The sequence below is a fragment of the Tenrec ecaudatus genome, chromosome 10, assembly GCF_050624435.1.
Source record: "Tenrec ecaudatus isolate mTenEca1 chromosome 10, mTenEca1.hap1, whole genome shotgun sequence".
NCBI lineage: Eukaryota > Metazoa > Chordata > Mammalia > Afrosoricida > Tenrecidae > Tenrec > Tenrec ecaudatus.
In genome coordinates this window covers 61,186,618-61,205,163 of record NC_134539.1, presented here as the reverse complement: position 1 = coordinate 61,205,163, position 18,546 = coordinate 61,186,618, and the positions used below count along the sequence as shown (strand labels likewise).

Here is an 18,546-nt window from a genome sequence, read left to right as displayed (position 1 = left end):
TAAACAAAGCAAGGCAGGGAAGGAATGTATGGAAGTGAGAATGTCTGACCAGACAGGGGGACCCATTGTGTTTAGGAATGGGGCAGGAGTGGGGGAAGTAGAATTTTCAGGTATAGGGGAAAGAAGTGATTATTTAGAGCATGTTTCCAGATTTATTTGGCTTACTTTTCCCTTTTTAGAAAAACAAAGCACAACTCAACACCCATTAGCAGTTACAAACATTTATACTCTAGCCCATAATACAAAACAAAGTGCAAGTATCTTCTTTTGCAAGCCCCCTCCCCCAACCATCCCTCCACCCACCGGGGGTGGCATCACCCACTTTGGGAAACATTGATTTAGAGGGTTGAGAGAGTTAGAAAATATGTTTCTTAAATTGGGGGATGAGAAGAGAGTAATGGGAGAGTCAGTGTAGAGAAATAAAACTGCCAACATTTTTGGACAGACTGCAGAAGTTAGAAAAAATAGAGGGAGGGGATTATGGACTTAAAGGAACCTATGTCCTTAAAGGGGGCTGTGGATCCAGGAATGATGTGAATGGAAAAGAGAGGCCCTTTAAGCTCTGTATCATATTGGAAAGTTCATACTTCAAGGATTTTAGTTAATTTAGCCCAGGACCCCATGAATGAAGAATGTGTAAAGAAGAGCAAGTATAGCGTCCCAAGATGGGGGAGGGAGGTGTGTGGTGGAGGCATTATCTTAGCCCATTGACCTGGCAGGTGGACAGAAGAGCCATGCAAGGTCATAAGGAGTACACCAAAGAGCAGAGAAATGGCATTGCTGCAGGTGTAGTCCAGAGGTCTCTGAAGATAATTGCAAGAGAGCTGCAATTATCAGTAGCATTCAAGGGCTGTGTATGAAGCATGGAGGAAGAGATACCTTGGTGCAGTGTCTCATCTACCCTGGTGCTTTCTGGGTAATGGGGCAGTTTTCAGACATTGGGTGATGTAATATCTTAGTCCCATGCTAGAGGCAGACAGCTGTAGTGTAATGTATACCCATCTCCTAAAAGTGGTAGAAGTAGATCTCATCTACTGTTAACTCCTTCAAGGTGTGAATACTGATAACACCTTGTCTTTTTTTTTATTTCCTCTAAACAGTTTAAGTAAAATTTGTGTGGAGGAGGCCTTAAAAACAAAAAACCAAAACTCTTAGGTGTGTATTTTCTGGTATTTTGATTTCAACTGGGAAGTATAACGTTAATGTTATTGAAGGAAGAGTACAAAGGTTGTGCAAACCACATAGTACAAAATAATTCTGGGGGTTTGAGCACAGATATGTTAGTGTAGGTCTCAGTCTTCTGTGACTTGTGTAGGATTTGGGAGGATTAAGAAAATTGCCTGGATACTACCTCAGTAAATAGACATTCCTAGAATCTTGGGAAAGTACTTCTTTTTTGACAGTTAAAATTCTAGTTTTAGATTTTGCTAATAAGTTTCTTGTTGCAGAAACAACTTATGTGATTGCTTTGTGGGTTTTCTGTAGTATGGTGCTTTCCAGTAAGAGGTTCCTTGGTAACTTGGTGTATTCTGGGGTGATTCGTTTTCTGCAGTGGTCAATCTTGATGCAACCATTCAAATACTAAGTTTTACTGAAAGTGAGAATCTGACCTAAACTTCCTGAGGTCTGAGTGGAATACCACCAAACTTTCAGTCAGCTGAATCTGCAAATATGAATACATTAAAAAAGTAAGCTGAGCTTTTTAAAGCCCCAATTTGAAGTGTATCGTCCAGGCAGCTAAATGATATCTGAAGCATTTTATTTTTGGAGGGAAAGGTTTTTTAAGATATAATATATTTTAGATTGCAACTCCTAGCAGGATTTTGAGGTTTATGTTTAGAATATAGTTATAGGGAGCTTGCCTGATCTCGATGACTCCTGAGCAGAGAATTTGGGCTGTAAGGTTTAAGATGAGTGACTTTTGAATAACTGTTCTGGTATGGCCATTGTTTTTTTACCTTTGGGCATTGTTTCTTCCTTGTATATTTAAAGTCCATTGTGTTCCTTTTATTGATTTGAGGCAAGCAGTAATTTTCTTGCTCAGAAGACAATTTTGACATAGTTCTGATAAGTACTGTTCCAAAAGGTTCCGTGGCTTGGGGTAATTCCTGTTGTTATTGCCCTAGTGTCATTTCCAATCCTATATTGTTGTTGTTAGGTGCCATAGAGTCATTGTGACCGATACTCAACAGAACAAAACACTGCCCAGTCTTGCCCCAGCCTCACAATCATTATGTTTGAACCCATTGTTGCAGTCACTGTGCCAATCTTTCTCCTTGATAGTCTTGCTCTTTTTTGCTGACCTTTTTACATTTTAGGAATTTCTAAATATCTGGTTTGTGAACCAAGGAAAACACATTATTTAGACTTTGTAGGCTAAATAATTGGGGTCTGGTGTTATTTTCACTGGTGACAAGATACTTAATCCCTTTGTGCTTGTTTTTCCTCCAGGAATCTGACTCTCTTATCTACCTCCTGTGAGAATTGAGATGGTTTATATAAACAAATTTAAGTCTTCCGAACAACTCAGAAACTAAATACATTGCTACCAAGTCAGTTCTGACTCATTATGACTCTATAGGGCAGCGAACTATCCCATGGATCTCCAGTATACCTATATACTCCTTGTGGAAGCAAACTGCCACATCATTCTCATTCATATCAGCTGGCACGTTTGAACTGCTGATCTTTCTGTTAGCAGCTGAATCCTTTAACCATTGTGCTACCAGAGCTCCTATTGAAAATCACAAAACTAAGCCCATGCCATCTAGTTGATTTTGACTCAGCTCATAATATTTCCAAATCTCATGGTGTAAATCTTTTTTTTAAAAAACATTTTATTAGGGACTCATACAACTCTTATCACAATCCATACATACATCAACCGTGTAAAGCACATCTGTACATTCTTTGCCCTCATCATTTTCAAAGCATTTGCTCTCCACTTAAGCTCTTTGCATCAGGTCGTTTTTTTCCCCCTCCCTCCCTCCTCCTCCCTCCCTCATGAGCCCTTGATAATTTATAAATTATTAGCTTTTCATATCTTGCCCTGTCCCACGTCTCCCTTCACTCCCTTTTCTGTTGTTTGTCCCCCAGGGAGGAGGTCCCATGTAGATCCTTGTAATAGGTTCCCTCTTTCCAACTCACTCTCCCTCTACCCTCCCAGTATCACCCCTCACACCCCTGGTCCGAAAGGTATCATCCACCCTGGATTCCCTGTGCCTCCAGCTCCTATCTGCACCAGTGTACAATCTTTGCTCTATCCAGAATTGCAAGGTAGAATTCAAATCATGATAGTTGGGGATGAAGCATTTAGGAACTGGAAGAAAGCTGTGTTCTTCATTGGTGCTATATCGCACCCTAACTGACTCATCTCCTCCCCTAGACTCCTCTGAAAGGGGATCTCCAGTGGCTGACAAATGGGCACTGGGTCTCCACTCTGCACTTCCCCCTTCATTCACTATGGTAAGATTTTTTTTTTTCTTTCTGATGATGCCTTATACCTGATCTCTTCGACATCTCGTGATCACACAGGTTGGTGTGCTTCTTCCATGTGGACTTTGTTGCTTCTGAGCTAGATGGCCGCTTGTTTACCTTCAAACCTTTAAGACCCCAGACACTATCTCTTTTGATAACCGGGCACCATCAGCTTTCTTCGCCGCATTTGCTTGTGCACCTGTTTGTCCTTAGCGATCGTATCATGGAGGTGTGCAGCCAATCATGATTTTTTGTTCTTTGATACCTGATAACTGATCCCTTCGGAACTACGTGATCACACAGGCTGGTGTGTTCTTCCATGTGGGCTTTGTTGCTTCTCAGCTAGATGGGTGTAAATGTTTACAAAAGCAGATTACCACGTATTTCTGCTGTAGAGTAACTGGTGGGTTTGAAGTACCAATCTTTCAGTTGGCAGCAGAAGGCTTACTTAATCACTATACCAGCAGTACTCCTAAAACTCACTGCCATTGAGTCAATTTTTATTCATAGTTTTGACTCGAGTTTCAGAGAGTATAAATCTTTATGGGAGCCTTATTCCCATAGTGACTGGTAAGTGTGAACTTCAACCTTGTCACTAGCTGCTTGTGCTTACTCAGCAGCGCCACCAGGGCTCCCAGCCGAGAGTGTATTTCTTCAGTTTCCCTGTTTTCCCCCATGGCTTTTGGATTGGCCAAATAATAATACTTCAGAATTTGTCATCAGGTGGATTAGTTTGTAGTGAGACACTTGGATAGATGTGAATCCAACCTCTTTGAATATGAGACTGTGCAAATGACATTTGTTCATTGTTTGCTCTACTGCCTACTTCTCTTTCCTTGCACATTTATATAGCTGGGAATTGTTGCTAATTTGAATTCTTCTGTTGTGCAACCATTATGGAGGAGGATTTTAAATGCTTTTTCAGTGTTGGGGTTTTGTTTGCTACTTGGTATAAAGCCTTTGCTGTACATAATTGACAGTGGAAAAATGTTAAGTAACAAAATTGCTTTATTACACATTAGTTTGCCTTGAGTTTGGTAATGCCCATTTCTCAGAATACTCTTTTCTGGGCTAGCTGGTGTACTCTCAATAGTTCACTTTCTTATATAACGTGTTTGGACACCATTATCCATCTTACTGCTCTTCTGTTTTCATATTTCCTTTTATTGGAAGATTGATTGTTTTTCAAAATTTGTTCAGCTGTAGGAAAACTGTTCTTGGTCAGGTAATTTTGAGAGTTCACGGTCCAATCTAATTTATGTAGGTTAAATTGATGTGTCAGTTAAAACAAAGAAATAAAGTAAGACCAGTTTAAGGGTGCCTACGGGTAATCAAATAGTGCAGTGTGGACTCTGCCTCACAAAAGACACTCCATGTATATAATTGAGTGAATGAAGCACTCCTAAATTTTAGCTACTTTACATCCAATTCTCTCAATATCTGACATAATTAACTTTTGGAATATCTGCTTTATTTTTTAAAACTAGATTTAGCCTAACTGGAAAGGGTGTGGTTGATTATATTAGTAATAAAATCACAGTCTTTTGCATTGTGTGACTTCACGGTTTATTTCCATTTGAAAAGTGAGAATTCTGCAGTGGGTTGTGTAATAAATTCTGAGGTGTTTTTGGGTCATGGATAAGATGTAGCTTTGTACTGCACCTGCAGAATTTCCTGTTTGCAGTTTTTCAGGTGCCAAAGCTTTGTACAGTCTGTCTATTGGGCAGATTAGCATTTTGTTTGTGAATTTAACGATTTTGGTACCATTGATCTCTAACAAACAATAAAATGGTAATTGTCCTAAAAGATACCATTTTTTTTTTTTGTAGTTTGATTCTGCAAGCATTCATTGGTATTTAAGCTCAAAGGCTTGGTTGGTATCAGACCTAAATTTTCTTGGAAGGCCTCAATATTACTGTTTTGAGTAAAAAAAACATCCTTATTTAGAGCTACAAAGATAGTTTGAGTCTTATTGCAAACCTGGAGTCTATAACTTTGGTTACCTTTGTTTAGTCAGCCCAGTTGAAAAGCAGTACATTTTAATACCGCTTAGTCACCTGATAAGCAGTTTGTTAAGATGGAGGCAGTTCGATGATGTTTATAGTTCCAAGTAAATTCGAAACTCATCAAACCTTACATCTATTCATATTCTTTCCTAAAGTTTAGGCAGCCTACATTTTTACTTAATTGGGTAGCTACTTAGGTAGCTTATAAGTAACTGGACAATTCAGTTTTAATAAGCAAAGCTAGTGAAGTAAGGAGAAAAGTACAGGCAGTTTTGAAAATGTGGGATAATAGTTGGACTGAATACACATCTGGAGTCTTTGATATGCACATTTTCCAGATATTTTTGACATTAGCAGTGAATGCCCTTATAATGTCAAGGTTAGTGTGGATGAACAGATAGCATGCTAGAGAGAATGCTTTTAAAAAGATATCTTAAAAATAAGTATTAAATGTGATACCTTGTGACCTATTTGCTTTCTGGTAAAGGTGGAATTAGGCAAAATGGTCTTCGAATAGTCACTGATATTGTTTAGTAGTTTCTGTAATTGCTGTAGCTCAGGGTTCACATACCTAGACTTTGCTCCCTATGATAGCTGTATAATGTAAACAAACAGCAGAATATTACTTGGAGAAATGGAGGCACAAGCAGTTGATTTTTTTTTTTTGAAGTTGATTCTTTTACAGAGATGGCAGCCTTTTCGAACACCCTTTCAGAAGGAGTATATAAAATTTCTGTTCGTCTCTGAATTTGGCATGAAAGATTGATGGCTGAGTCACCTTTGAAACCTGCTTTTTTTTCAGTCAAACCCTTTTCAAATACTGTGTGGGATAGAATGCTTATTTTCCCGCCTAGGAAGCTCATGCTTTCAGGATTATGTGGTGGTAGTACAGACTCAGACAAAGGGCTGGCATTGGGTCAGCTTTGGGATGCCTACAGATGATCAGCTGTGCAGCTTTAGTTGCCATATTGAGTAGAAGAAGTATGTTTTTGACACTCAAAGACTGGCTGTAAGGTCTTATTGTGTTATTTACAAGTTACATGATCTCTTCATTTATAAAACTGGAATTAACCCTTACATCTACAGAGTTCTAGTTAGGATTAAGGAAGTTCAGTAAGGAAAGCATATAACTCTGTGTGTGTGTGTGTGTGTGTGTGTGTGTGTGTGTGTGTGTGTGTGTGTGTGTGAGAGAGAGAGAGAGAGAGAGAGAGAGAGAGAGAGAGAGAGAGAGAGAGAGAGAGAGAGAGAGAGAGAGAGAGAGAGAGAGAGAGAGGTGTGATTGAGCAGAAATTAAGGGGAGGCTTTGGAGTGATGTGAAAGTTTTACTCAGAAGGACAATTTTTTTTTTTTACTATGAAAACTTTCTACCATGCTAAAAGAAAACAGTATTATATCGTGAACTTCCATGCACCCATTATTCAGCCTCCACAATAATCAGCATTTACTGCTCTCGTTTCATCTAGCTCCAATTCACAGTTACTTTTTCTTTTTGTTTTGCAAATCTTAGACATCATACGCTTTCATGCATGCATATCTCTTAAGAGTTAAGAACCTAAAAAAAAATTGTAACCACAAAACTATTGCAGACCTCCTAAATTAACAATTCTTCTTTATACTCGGAAGGACCTAGATTTAAAACATAACTTAATTCTACCACTTGCCAGCTTCATATATTAAGCATATTATTTGTTCTCTCTTGGCAGATTTCTTATCTGTCACATAAAGGTAATATCTCATAAAATTATTTTTTAGCTTACATAAAATAATGTAAACTGCCTAACCCGAAGGTCTTCAGTAAATGGCCCTGTCTCTCTTCTGAACCTCCCTTTAGCATCACAAGGAAAAACAACTTTCTGGAGTTATTACTCATTAACCTAGTGAAAAGACTGTCCTGATGGTGCAGTGGCAAAGCACTTGACTGCGAACCAAAAGCTCCATGATTTGAAGCCACCAGCTGTTTCTTGGGAGAAAGATTTATGGCCTTAGAAACTATGGGGCAGTTCTCTGTCCTACCAGGATCACTATGAGTTGACATTTGACTAGACATCAGTGTGTAACCTGGTGAAAGGAGCCCCAGAGGTGCAATCGTTGGTGGTTCAGTTCTTGTTTGTTAGCAGACAGATTGGTGATTTGAACCCACCAATTGCTCCACGATAGAAAAGTCCTGGCAGTCTGCTTTTGTTAAGATTTTAGCCTAGGAAATCTTTTGCCAGCTCTTTGCTCTATAGGGTCTGTGTAAGTTGGAATCTACTTGATGGCAAACAGCAGCCTAGTGAAATTTCTCTTTATTTAAGATAGAAAAATTCTGTAACAGTTGAAAATTCTTTCTTGCCCTTTCTAGTGTAACCTGCTGCTACCCCCAACCCCCACTCCCACCCTTATTCCAGCAAGTTGATAACTTGTTGTATTTAATCTTTCTTAAAAAACAAAACTGGGTCGACATACATGTTGCATTTAATCTTTCTTAAAAAAAAAAAAAACAACTGGGACCCCCCCCCCCAAAAAAAAATCAACCCTTCTTCGCTATACCTTTTTTTCCTTGAAAAGTTTTTTGTACTTACCCTCATTTTTCCTGTTTTCTCCTGAATTCACTAAATAAGACTTTCAGCCTCATCACTCTACTGGAATGGGTCTTGTAGAAATCTCCAAGTTTAACTCTTAATCAGCTTATTGGCACCATTTGGCACAGTGGTTCACTCCCTCCTTGAAACACTTCCTTCATTGTTTCTTAGGCCACCAAACTCTTGATATTTCTCCTACCTTCTCAGCCTCCTTTGTTGTTGCCTCTGTTTTACTCCTGCCTTTAATATTGCCTCATTGGATCTCTGCTCTTTGTTGTCAGTATCTTTGGTGATTTTATACAGTCTCACAGTTTTACATGCCATGTATGTGTGAAAGACTCCCACATTTTTGTTTCCAGGTTGGAATTCCAAACTTGTATATTCTGTTTGCTTGATATCTGCATTTAACACATTTTATTGGCACGTACCTCTTACATAGTCTTCTACATCTCAGAAAAGAGCAGATACGTCTTTCCAATGGTCCAGGTTATAACCTTGGAGTCATCATTGATATTCTCTCACACTCCACAACTGATCCATCAGGAAATACGTCAACTCTGTCTTCAGAATATTTAGACTGACCACTTCTCATTCACATCCATTGGCCTAAGCTTCAATTCATCTGGATTATTTCAGTCGCCCTTTTTAACTCTTGCTTCCTTTTAGTCTATTCTCAATACAGTAGCAAGGATAATCTTAAAAAAAAGTTTTTTCCCCTTTCCCTTCCTGTTAAATCCTTCTAGTAGAGTTTCCCTATCTTGTTTAGAGAAGTAGGCCAAAGTTCTGTCAAGGCTTTATGTGCTCTGATCCCTTCTTTTGTTTCTTACCTCATCTCCTGCGCCTCTTACTGCTCATTCATTAAATCTTTATGGGAGCAGACAGCCTCCTCTTTATTGAATGGCTGATTGGTGGGTTCAGATTATTGACTTTCCTGATAGCCCAGTATATGTGTCCACTCGTTAATTGTGGTATCAGTTGTCGTCTTGATTCCAGGCATATTCCTGTTCAGGTCATTTGCATTTGTCTTCTCTTTCTACAGTGCTCTTTCACCGATCTTTGCTTGGTTTACTTTAGCCTTTTACATCTTTGCTCATGTGACCTCTTTAAAATGGGGACTGCTCTAGTCCTGGCTCTTCCTAAATCCTTTCTTCTCTTTGTACCCTTTGTTTTCCATAACACTTAAAGCATCAAACACAATTTCCATGAGTCAAGGATTTTTTGTTTTTGTTTTTTGTATAAACACCTAGAATAGTGCTGGAAACTTTGCAGACACTTGAGCATTTGTTGAATAAATTATAATTATATTAGTTGTATTCTGTATTACTCAGTAAGGGATGCTATAGCTGTAGTTATGGAACTTCAGTTTTTCTTTGATATACAATGTACCTCTACATTGTTTTCAGTAATTATCCTTTTTAAGACTGCTACTAGTTTTTAATTTACTCATCTTAATTTTGATTTATTTTTTATACTGCATTTATTGCATTTGGGGAAAATAAAAGCTAAATTATACTACACAGTGATATTTACTGTTGTAAAATGTGTGTATATATATAACACATTTGCCAATTTAACATTTTTCATGTGTACAATTTAGTGACAATTCCATTAATCATGTGTACAACCTTCACCAATATCCATTGCCAAATTGTCACTGCAAACAGAAGTTCAATGTTTCCTAAACATTGACTCCCCCTTGTCTCCCCCATCCCACCCCTGCTAAGCATTAGTGAACTTTGGTCTGTCTATATACATTTGCCTGTCCAAATACCTCACAGCAAGATTATATTATATCTGCATGTTTGTGACTGATTTACTTCATTCAGCATAATATTTTCAATTTGAAACATGTATCAGGATGTTATATCTCAATGACTAAGTGATATATTGCATTAAACGTAACTGTAATATATTCTTTACCCATGTAGCTGTTGATAAACATTTATTTTGGCTCCTGTGAATAATCTTGCAGTTAGCATTGGTGTACATGGGTCTGTATCTGTTACGGCTTTCAAGACTCTTGAGCATATCCCTAGGAGTGGAATTTCGGGTTTACATGGTAGTTCTGTGTTTAACTTTTTGAGGAACTGCCAAAACTGTTTTCCATAGTGGTTGTACCAAACCATTTTAAATTCTCAATAACCACCATGGATAAGTTTCTTTACAGTTTCTTTTACATCCTTGCCAACATTTGTTGTGTTCTTTCTTAAAATCTTAGCCATCTTCCTGGGAGCGAAGTTGTATCTCATGATTTGATTGACAACTCCCTAATGGCTAATGAGTGGTACTAGGTGGGATAAGCTTAGGACTGCTAACCATAGTGTTGTTTGTTTAAATCTACCCAGCTGCTCTGCAGGAGAAAGATGTAGCTGATTACTCCTCTGAAGAGCTATAATCTTGGAAGCCCAAAGGAGTATTTCTACTCTGTCTTAAAGGGTTGCCATGAACCATAATTGAGTTGATGACTGGTTGATGGCTAATTGAAGGAGTACATTGGCCCTGTGGGCTAAGCTTTGGGCTGCTAACGGTAAGGTGGGCAGTTCAAACCCACAAACTGTTCCTTGGGAGAAAGATGAGGCTTTTTGCTCCTGAAAACATTTACAGCCTGAGAAACCCCAAGGAGGATTTCCAATCTGTCTTTATGAATCAGAAACAATATGATGGTATTGGATTTGGTTTTTATGGCTAGTGAGCATCTTTTCATGTTCTTATTGGCTATTTGTATTTTTTGGTGAAATGTCTGTTGAAGTCCTTTGCCCAGCTTTTGACTAGGTTGTTTATCTTTTTGTTGTAGAAACTATATATTCTGGATATAAATTCGTATCCAATATATGGTTCCTAAAATGTCAGAGACTTAAACATTTTATGACTCTGTCTTCTAGGGGAAGCATTGGCATGATAGATACTATTAAAAAATTAAAAAGTGAGAAGCACTTGATAGAAAATGGTCTTGGAATCCAAAGGAGTGAAAAATTATTTCTAGCTGAGGAGACTGAGAGCAACTTCAGAGAGGACCTGGTTTGTAATATTTTTACTGAGTCACAGAAAACAAAGTTTGATCATGAGATAATAGAGAAGAAAATTCCATATGAAAGGAATAGCATTAACAACATAGAAATCCTCAAGATTTGTATGGGAAATAAACAAAAATTTGTTCATTTTAGTTACAGATATAGGGAATGTGAAAGTAATTGTTAAGCGTAAATTTGGAGAGCATACCTGTAGAGAATGATGTTAAAAGACATGAATGCTAGCATGAGAGCTTTATTCTATTGATGGTGAGGCTTCAGTGAAGGTGTTTGAACAAGACAGTGAAGGTGACATCAGGATTACTGTCATGGGTTTGATTATGTGAAAAGAAGAGTCCTAGTGGGCTAAGAGTTGGGTTGCTGCTAACTGAAAGGTCAATAGCAGTTCTAACCAACCACTCTGGGGAAAAGATGAGGCAGTCTGCTTCTGTAAAAATTTAGAGGAGCTGATACCAAGGGCTCCTGAGGAAAGAAAATAATGATGGCAACATACCGTATATACTCAAGCATAAGCTGACCCGAGTATCAGCCGAGGCACCTAATTTTACCACAAAACAGTATAAAAATGTGCTGAAAAACTTGGCTTATATACAAGTATATGCAGTATGTACAAATGTGCTTGATACAATTGATGTATGGATTGTTATAAGAGCTGTAAGAGCCCCGAATAAGATGATTAAAATATAAAGAATCCTCTTGCACCTTAATTTGGCGGGGGGTGGGGTGGGGTGGTGGTGCGGGGGTGGGCTTTATAGTCTTGGAAACTATGGAGCAGTTCTATCTGTGCTATTTGAGTCACTTTGTCAGAATTAACTCGATTCTTTTTGGTCGATAGGTTTAAGAGACAATGTGCATACAATGTGCATACAAAGATTAAGATGATACTGTAATGGTTTTGGTAGAGTGATAAAGGTGTAGTGCTAGTGGGTATAGAACTGATGAAACTTGGTAGTAGGATGTGAGAGCTGAACAGTAAGTCCAGCAATTACCAGGTTCCAATCCTAGTTGGGCAAGCAGGGACACTTTGAATAGAAGTAGGGGATTCAGTAGAATTAGAAGTAAGTGAATGGGGACAATTTTGGTATTGGGTTTACAAGTAAGTGTGTTGGGAACATCCAGGTTATGATTGTTTTAATAAAACAAAAATCAGGAATCTTTGTAGAAAGGATCTACGGCTTTAATGCTTTCATTTTGATATATAGCTAACTGCCAGAATGAAAAGTTTAGACTTAATAGTTTTATTCTATAGTGTCTGATTCTAGATAATTGTCTTGGGAAACTTCTGTTAAGTCATCTGAACTCTTCTTTTGATCTGTAAATGGATGAACTGTTTCACTAAAGTTTGATAGGTAGGTTATTCTGTGCTATAAAGCTCATCATACATTCTAAGTAGTATGACATAACCTAAATGTTATCCTTTGAGCTTTCTTTCACTGCTACTTTATTGGCTATGGATATCTAAGCAGTGTCTGTCTTAACATCCCTTTGAAGGCAGCAGATGAAAGTTCCCAAACTAGTTACCTTGATCACCTTGTTGAGATGAAGATAGTATTTATTTGAGTTAAAAGGCTGGCATGATCATGCTCTACCCCCTTAGGATATAAAGACACACTTTGGTGGAAGACAAGCCTTCTAACCTAATTAATGGTAGTTAAGGTGCTAGTGCCCAAACATTTCTATAACAACCTATACTTAACAAAATACCAGAAAATAGCAAGATTTAGCTTCTATTTCAGACAAATATAAGAACAGAATTAAGATTCTTTTAGATTTATTTCCTTTCTAAATCCTTAAAGCCAAAGCAATTCTTAGGCATTTAAAAATAACCCAGAGATAATTTACAGAGAAGAAGAAATAAATAGCAAAATGTTGAGTAATGTATACAGGTTTTAATTTATAGGCTACTTAATGATGCATGGTGTTTATAATTTTTATTTTAATGCACTTCATTATGGTTGAATAAATCATTGAGTTTATTAGTTAAAACTCTCACCATCTTGAGCTTACCAAATCAGTCATTGGATTCAGTCTTTTCTGCTTACATCATGTTTAGTGACTATGATTTTGGCGTTCCCATTATGGAGTCTTTTTAGGTTTTTCAATAAATAGAGGGCACTAAACTTTAGTTGTCCTCTTTGGCGTAATTAATATTTTTCAATTCACTGCAAAGTGTGATGGGAGAAAGAAAAGGCTTTCTATTTCATAAAGAGTTAGTCTTTGAAACCCCTGGGGCAGTTCTGAACTGTCCTGTAGCGTCAAAATGGGTCAAAATTAACTTGATGGCAGTGGATTTGTTTTTGGTTTTGGAGGTGTGATGGCTTTTAGTTGATCAGGTATAGCACATATTGAATTTATTTTATCTAATTTTATATGATTAGTTTGAAAGAATATAAAGCATACAAATCTTAAATTTTGTGAGGAATCTTTGAGATTCTTTTAACCCTCCTTTGTTCTTTGACAGATGCAGAACTCTAAGTAATATCTGTTCCCTAATGCCTGTCTCATTATCTGACATGTAACACTTTTGAAAATAGTAAAAAAAAATCTACCTATAAATAGTGAAAAACTACTGTTTTGAGCCTGAGTGATATATAACAAATGCCAAGGTATAAAGTGAGAGTAACTGACTGCAATGGGTAAAGTTAGTGTCAGCTTGGCCGGGGTATGATGCTCAGTGGCTGTAATTTAATTAATGATGCAATTTGGCAGTTATGTAATGATAAATTTGTCATCCTCCATTTTGTGATCTGATGTGGTCACCTTCCATTTCTTCACAATGCTAATTTTTACATAATGACCTCATCTTTGAAACCTAACCATTTGGTATGTGGAGTGGGTGTACATTGAGAGAAGTTAAAGAACTTATTTCAGCTCACATATCTAATTTGGAGCAGAGCTCAGGGCATAGAGTTAGAATCCTTGATCACTAGTCTTGGGTTGATTCCATTATGTTAGGCTGCTTCTTTAGGGATGTGGATCAGAAAGTCTGGAGTAAACTTGGCTTTACTGGCCCTCTTTGCTAGCACTTAATACTGTTCAATGGAACAGTTAGGGTATTTTTATCTCATTCTATCTTAAAAATATTTAAACAAAGAAAATCTATATGACAAGTAAGCTCAACTAAGGCATGTTTGTTTTAAAGGCTGCTGCTAGTGCTTTGCCATCCATCTCTGATTTGCAAGTGAGAAATTAAGAAAAACTGACCTATCATTTAGACTAGTAGGTGTGTTACCTACAAACAATGGCAATATTAAAAAAGACAATAGCGCCCAATCTGATCCCACCACACCGAGGCAAAACACTAAGGGGATGCAACAACAGCAAGGGAATGGAGCGTCGAGGTCCCCAGTGAATGCCGAAGGTGTACTTTGGCGCCAGGGCTTGGTTCCCTAACAGACTGGACTGGTAAACACTCCTAAAGGCCAACACACAGTCCTTGAGCTAATTACAAGCTTTTGTTTCTTGTTTTTTTTTGGTCATTGGTTTGCTGTTGTTTTGTTGTATATTGCTTGGTTTTGCTCTGTCTTGTTTTTGTGCATGTTATTATATCTGGCTGGATGAACAATCTGGAGGAAAAAAACAACGGGACCGACAGTTCCCTGGGGACTTGGGAGAGGGGCGGTGGGGGAAAAGGTAGAGAGAGGTGTTAACAAACCCAGGGACAAGGGAACAACAAGTGATCCAAATTGGTGGTGAGGAGGGTGTAGGAGGCCTGGTAGGGCGTGATCAAGGATAATGTAACCAAGAGGAATTACTGAAACCCAAATGAAGACTGAGCATGATAAGTGGGACAAGAGGAAAGTAAAAGGAAATAGAGGAAAGAGCTAGGCGGCAAAGGGCATTTAATAGAGGTCTAAATAAAGGCATGCACATGTGTAAATATATATGAGGATGGGGAAATAGACCTATGTGCATATATTTATAGGTTTAATATTAAGGTAGCAGAAGGACATTGGGCCTCCACTCAAATACTCCCTCAGTGAAAGAATACTTTCTTCACTTAAATTGCCATTCTAGGATACTCACCTTCCCGACACAACCGCTGAAGACAAAGCAGGTGAATAACAAATGTGAAGAAAGCTGATGGTGCCCAGCTATCGAAAGATATAGCATCTGGGGTCTTAAAGACTTGAAGGTAAATAATTGGCCATCTAGCTGAGAAGCAACAAAGTCCACATGGAAGAAGCCTACCAGCCTGTGTGATCACGAGGTGTTGAAGGGATCAGGTATTAGTTATCATCAGAACAAAAAATCATGTCATTGTGAATGAGAAGGGGTGTGTGGAGTGGAGACCCAAAGCCCATTTGTAGGCCACTGGATATCCCCTTACAGAAGGGTCTTGGGGAGGAGACGAGCCAGTCAGGGTGCAGTGTAGCAATGATGAAACATACAACTTTCCTCTAGTTCCTAAATACTTCCTCCCCCCCAACTATCATGATCCCAATTCTATCTTACAAATATGGCTAGACTAGAGGATGTACACTGGTACAGGTAAGAACTGGAAACACAAGGAATCCAGGGTGGTTGATCCCTTCAGGACCAGTGGTATGAGTAGCGATAAGTGATACTGGGAAGGTGGAGGGAGGGTGGGTTGGAAAGGGAGACCCGATTACAAGGATCTGCATATAACCTCATCCCTGGGAGACGGACAACAGAAACGTGGGTGAAGGGAGACATCGGACACGGCAAGATATGACAAAATAATAATTTATAAATTGTCAAGGGTTCATGAGGGAGGGGGTAGTAGGGAAGGAGGGGAAAAAATGACCTGATGTCAGGGGCTTAATTGGAGAGCAAATATTTTGAGAATGATGAGGGCAATGAATGTACAAATGTGCTTTACACAATTGATGTATGTATGTATGGATTGTTAATAAGAGTTGTATGAGCCCCTAATAAAATGATAAATAAATTGAAAATAGAGAGCAATTCATGTCAGGAAATAAAATGTGTTAAAAGTGTTCACCGTGATTGTTTTAAGAGCTGTAAAAGGCCCCAATAAAATAATTTATTAAAATAATAAAGACAGTATTAGACACAAAGATTAAGAATACTAATAGTAAACATTAATTGACGGGGCTTCAAAAGTTAATGGAAAAATGTCTTATCCTTTTAACTCCATTTTTCCATGAACTTTTAAAGCCCTTCATTTATATCTCTAATTTTCACAGTAGGAAGAAAGTCTTGGGAGATCTATTTCTGAAGATCAGCCAATGAAAAAACCCTAATGAATCACAGTAGTTCAATCCGCAACCAATCATGAGGGTGTAGCGCTGGACTGGAGAGGCTTTAGTTGCTTTATGCGGGGGTCTCAGTGACAGATTCCTGGGACAGATTCCATGACCCCTGACTACAATAATCTTCACAGTAGCCTTTCAGAGTGTTTACTATATTTCCAATGCAAAACCTGTGCTTGTTCATTAAATCTGAAGTCACTTAGTTATTAAGTGGTAAATAGAATTTGAATAACCATGCCCAATTGATTTCAAAAATTGGATGTTTTTTCACTATCTTGCAGTGAATAGGCAAAAAACATGAAATGGGGGATCATGTTGTATGTGGGAGTCAGTATTGTTTCAGCAGGAAAGTGCTAAAGGTTATTTGAGCTTGTTGGTCCTGATGGCATAGTGAATGAGATAGTTTGTTACAGGTTGGGTTGCTAACTGCTAGGTCAGTAATTTGAATTGTTCACCAGCCACTTGGAAGGAGAAAGATGACTGCCTGCTTTCATGAAGATATACAGCTTCAGGAGTACTGGGGAACAGTTCTCTGTTCTACAGGCGACTATCAGTTGGAATAGACTCGTGGAGTTATTGTATGGTAGCCATGTTTTCCTCACCCAATTTTGATTTGCATGTTACCGGTAAAGCAAAATAGGAAATAGCCAATAACCGGTAAAACTCTTTAATGGACAGTATTATAAACTATTAGCTGAATTAGAATTTAGAATGTTGCTACTGAAAAATGTTTTTAGAAATGCTTCATCTTTTTCCATTTTTTTTAGTGAATCTTTATGTTCTTTTGATTTTATTTGGTTTTAAATTCATAAATTGCTTGGTGAGAGTAGTGATTATTCTTAACAGTATTGACTTGAATGATTTCCTATTTTAAGGTAATTTTAGAAAGTGGAGTCCTGGAGCACTAGTGGTTAAATGTTGGGCTGCTAACTGCAAAACCAGCAGTTCAAAACCATTAACCACTTTGTAGGAGATAGAGCTTTCTACTCTTGTAAAGAATTATAGTCTCGTATACCCACAGGGCCGTTCTGTCCTGTCATATGTGGTGACTATGAGTTGGGATTGACTCAATAACAGTGAGTTTTTAGAAAGCGGTAATTTTAATTTCAATGAAGAATAATTCATTGTGTCTGTTGATTTTGTTCTTAAACTTTGCCCCAATTTTAAAACATTTGAGCACTTTTAGAGTTAGAATTTGTGGTAGACTGATTTTCAGTTGTTCCTCCAAAAGTAGATAGTAAGTTGTCGCATAAACCTTTTTATGTTTCCCTTGTCTCCCAGATAACTTAATATCTGAGTTATAGGCGTTGGACTAGTTTGCTCCAGCATGATGGTGTTTTGGTAATAAGGATGGTTATCATCTAAAAGACAGCTTCCTGGCTACTTTGGACAAAGTAGTTGTGTTTTTTTTTTTTTAAGATTATGTGAGCATAAAAAGAATATAAGCTATAGAAACATCCTACAAATGCCTTGAGTTTAAATATATAAATTTTTAACAGTAAACTTATGACCTGTGTAATATTCAAAGAGTAGGTACTTCCATAAATGGGTTAAGGCTTTTAGAAAAATTTATTTAAAAGTTTTGTTTTGTTTTGACTTAAGAATGAACCATTGTGATTCTTTCTTGAACCAGCAAGAGTACATGATAAAGAGTACAGGTTTTTGATTTGGTCATAATTGCTTTAAAACCTTTTCTCTGCCATATACTACTAACTGTGAGACCTTGTAAACCTCACTTCTTTTGCCTTTTAAAGTAAATATAATTAGTCACAGTGCTTCAGGGTAGGATTAGAAGTGACATAGGGTACAATTTAAATTGTAGTTTAGAGGAAAAATTCTAAATTTTGGTAGCTTAGGAGAAATGTTACCATAATGCAAATGTATGGAACCTTATATATTATCTTACAGTCAGCACAAGTCTTAGATTTGTGTGTCAGTGTGTGTTTAAAGTGGAAACGTGTTTTCATGATTTCCTGCAACTTGCCCTCCTTTTCTCAAAAACGTTTGGCAAATATCTCCATTGATTATTGTGTAGTTTGCTTTAAAGAGTAGATGCCTCGATATTTCTTAAAGCAACTCTTCAGTTAGTGTTCCTATGTAGCATGCTAACAAAATGCATACCCACCTTTAGAAATGTCTTCTGGTTGAATGCCCAAGTTTATGTCAAGTTTATGGTGTGAAAGAAGAATACAATTTCTGCTCAGCGTGTATTGTATACTTTATGATTATTAACAGG

At 37.8% G+C, this 18,546-nt stretch overlaps 1 protein-coding gene across 3 annotated transcripts in view; it reads left to right on the top strand.

The window, feature by feature from the left end:
* The window catches only part of STRBP (spermatid perinuclear RNA binding protein), a 160,257-nt gene that overhangs the window by 1,684 nt on the left and 140,027 nt on the right, over window positions 1–18,546 (top strand). The window contains exon 1 of one of the 3 annotated variants that reach the window (XM_075560465.1): window positions 3,447–3,465. The exons of the other annotated variants lie outside the window; for them this stretch is intronic. The gene's annotated coding sequence lies outside the window, so the exon portion shown is untranslated. Of the gene's footprint in view, window positions 1–3,446; window positions 3,466–18,546 lie in introns of those variants that run through there. 3 annotated transcript variants of the gene reach the window in all.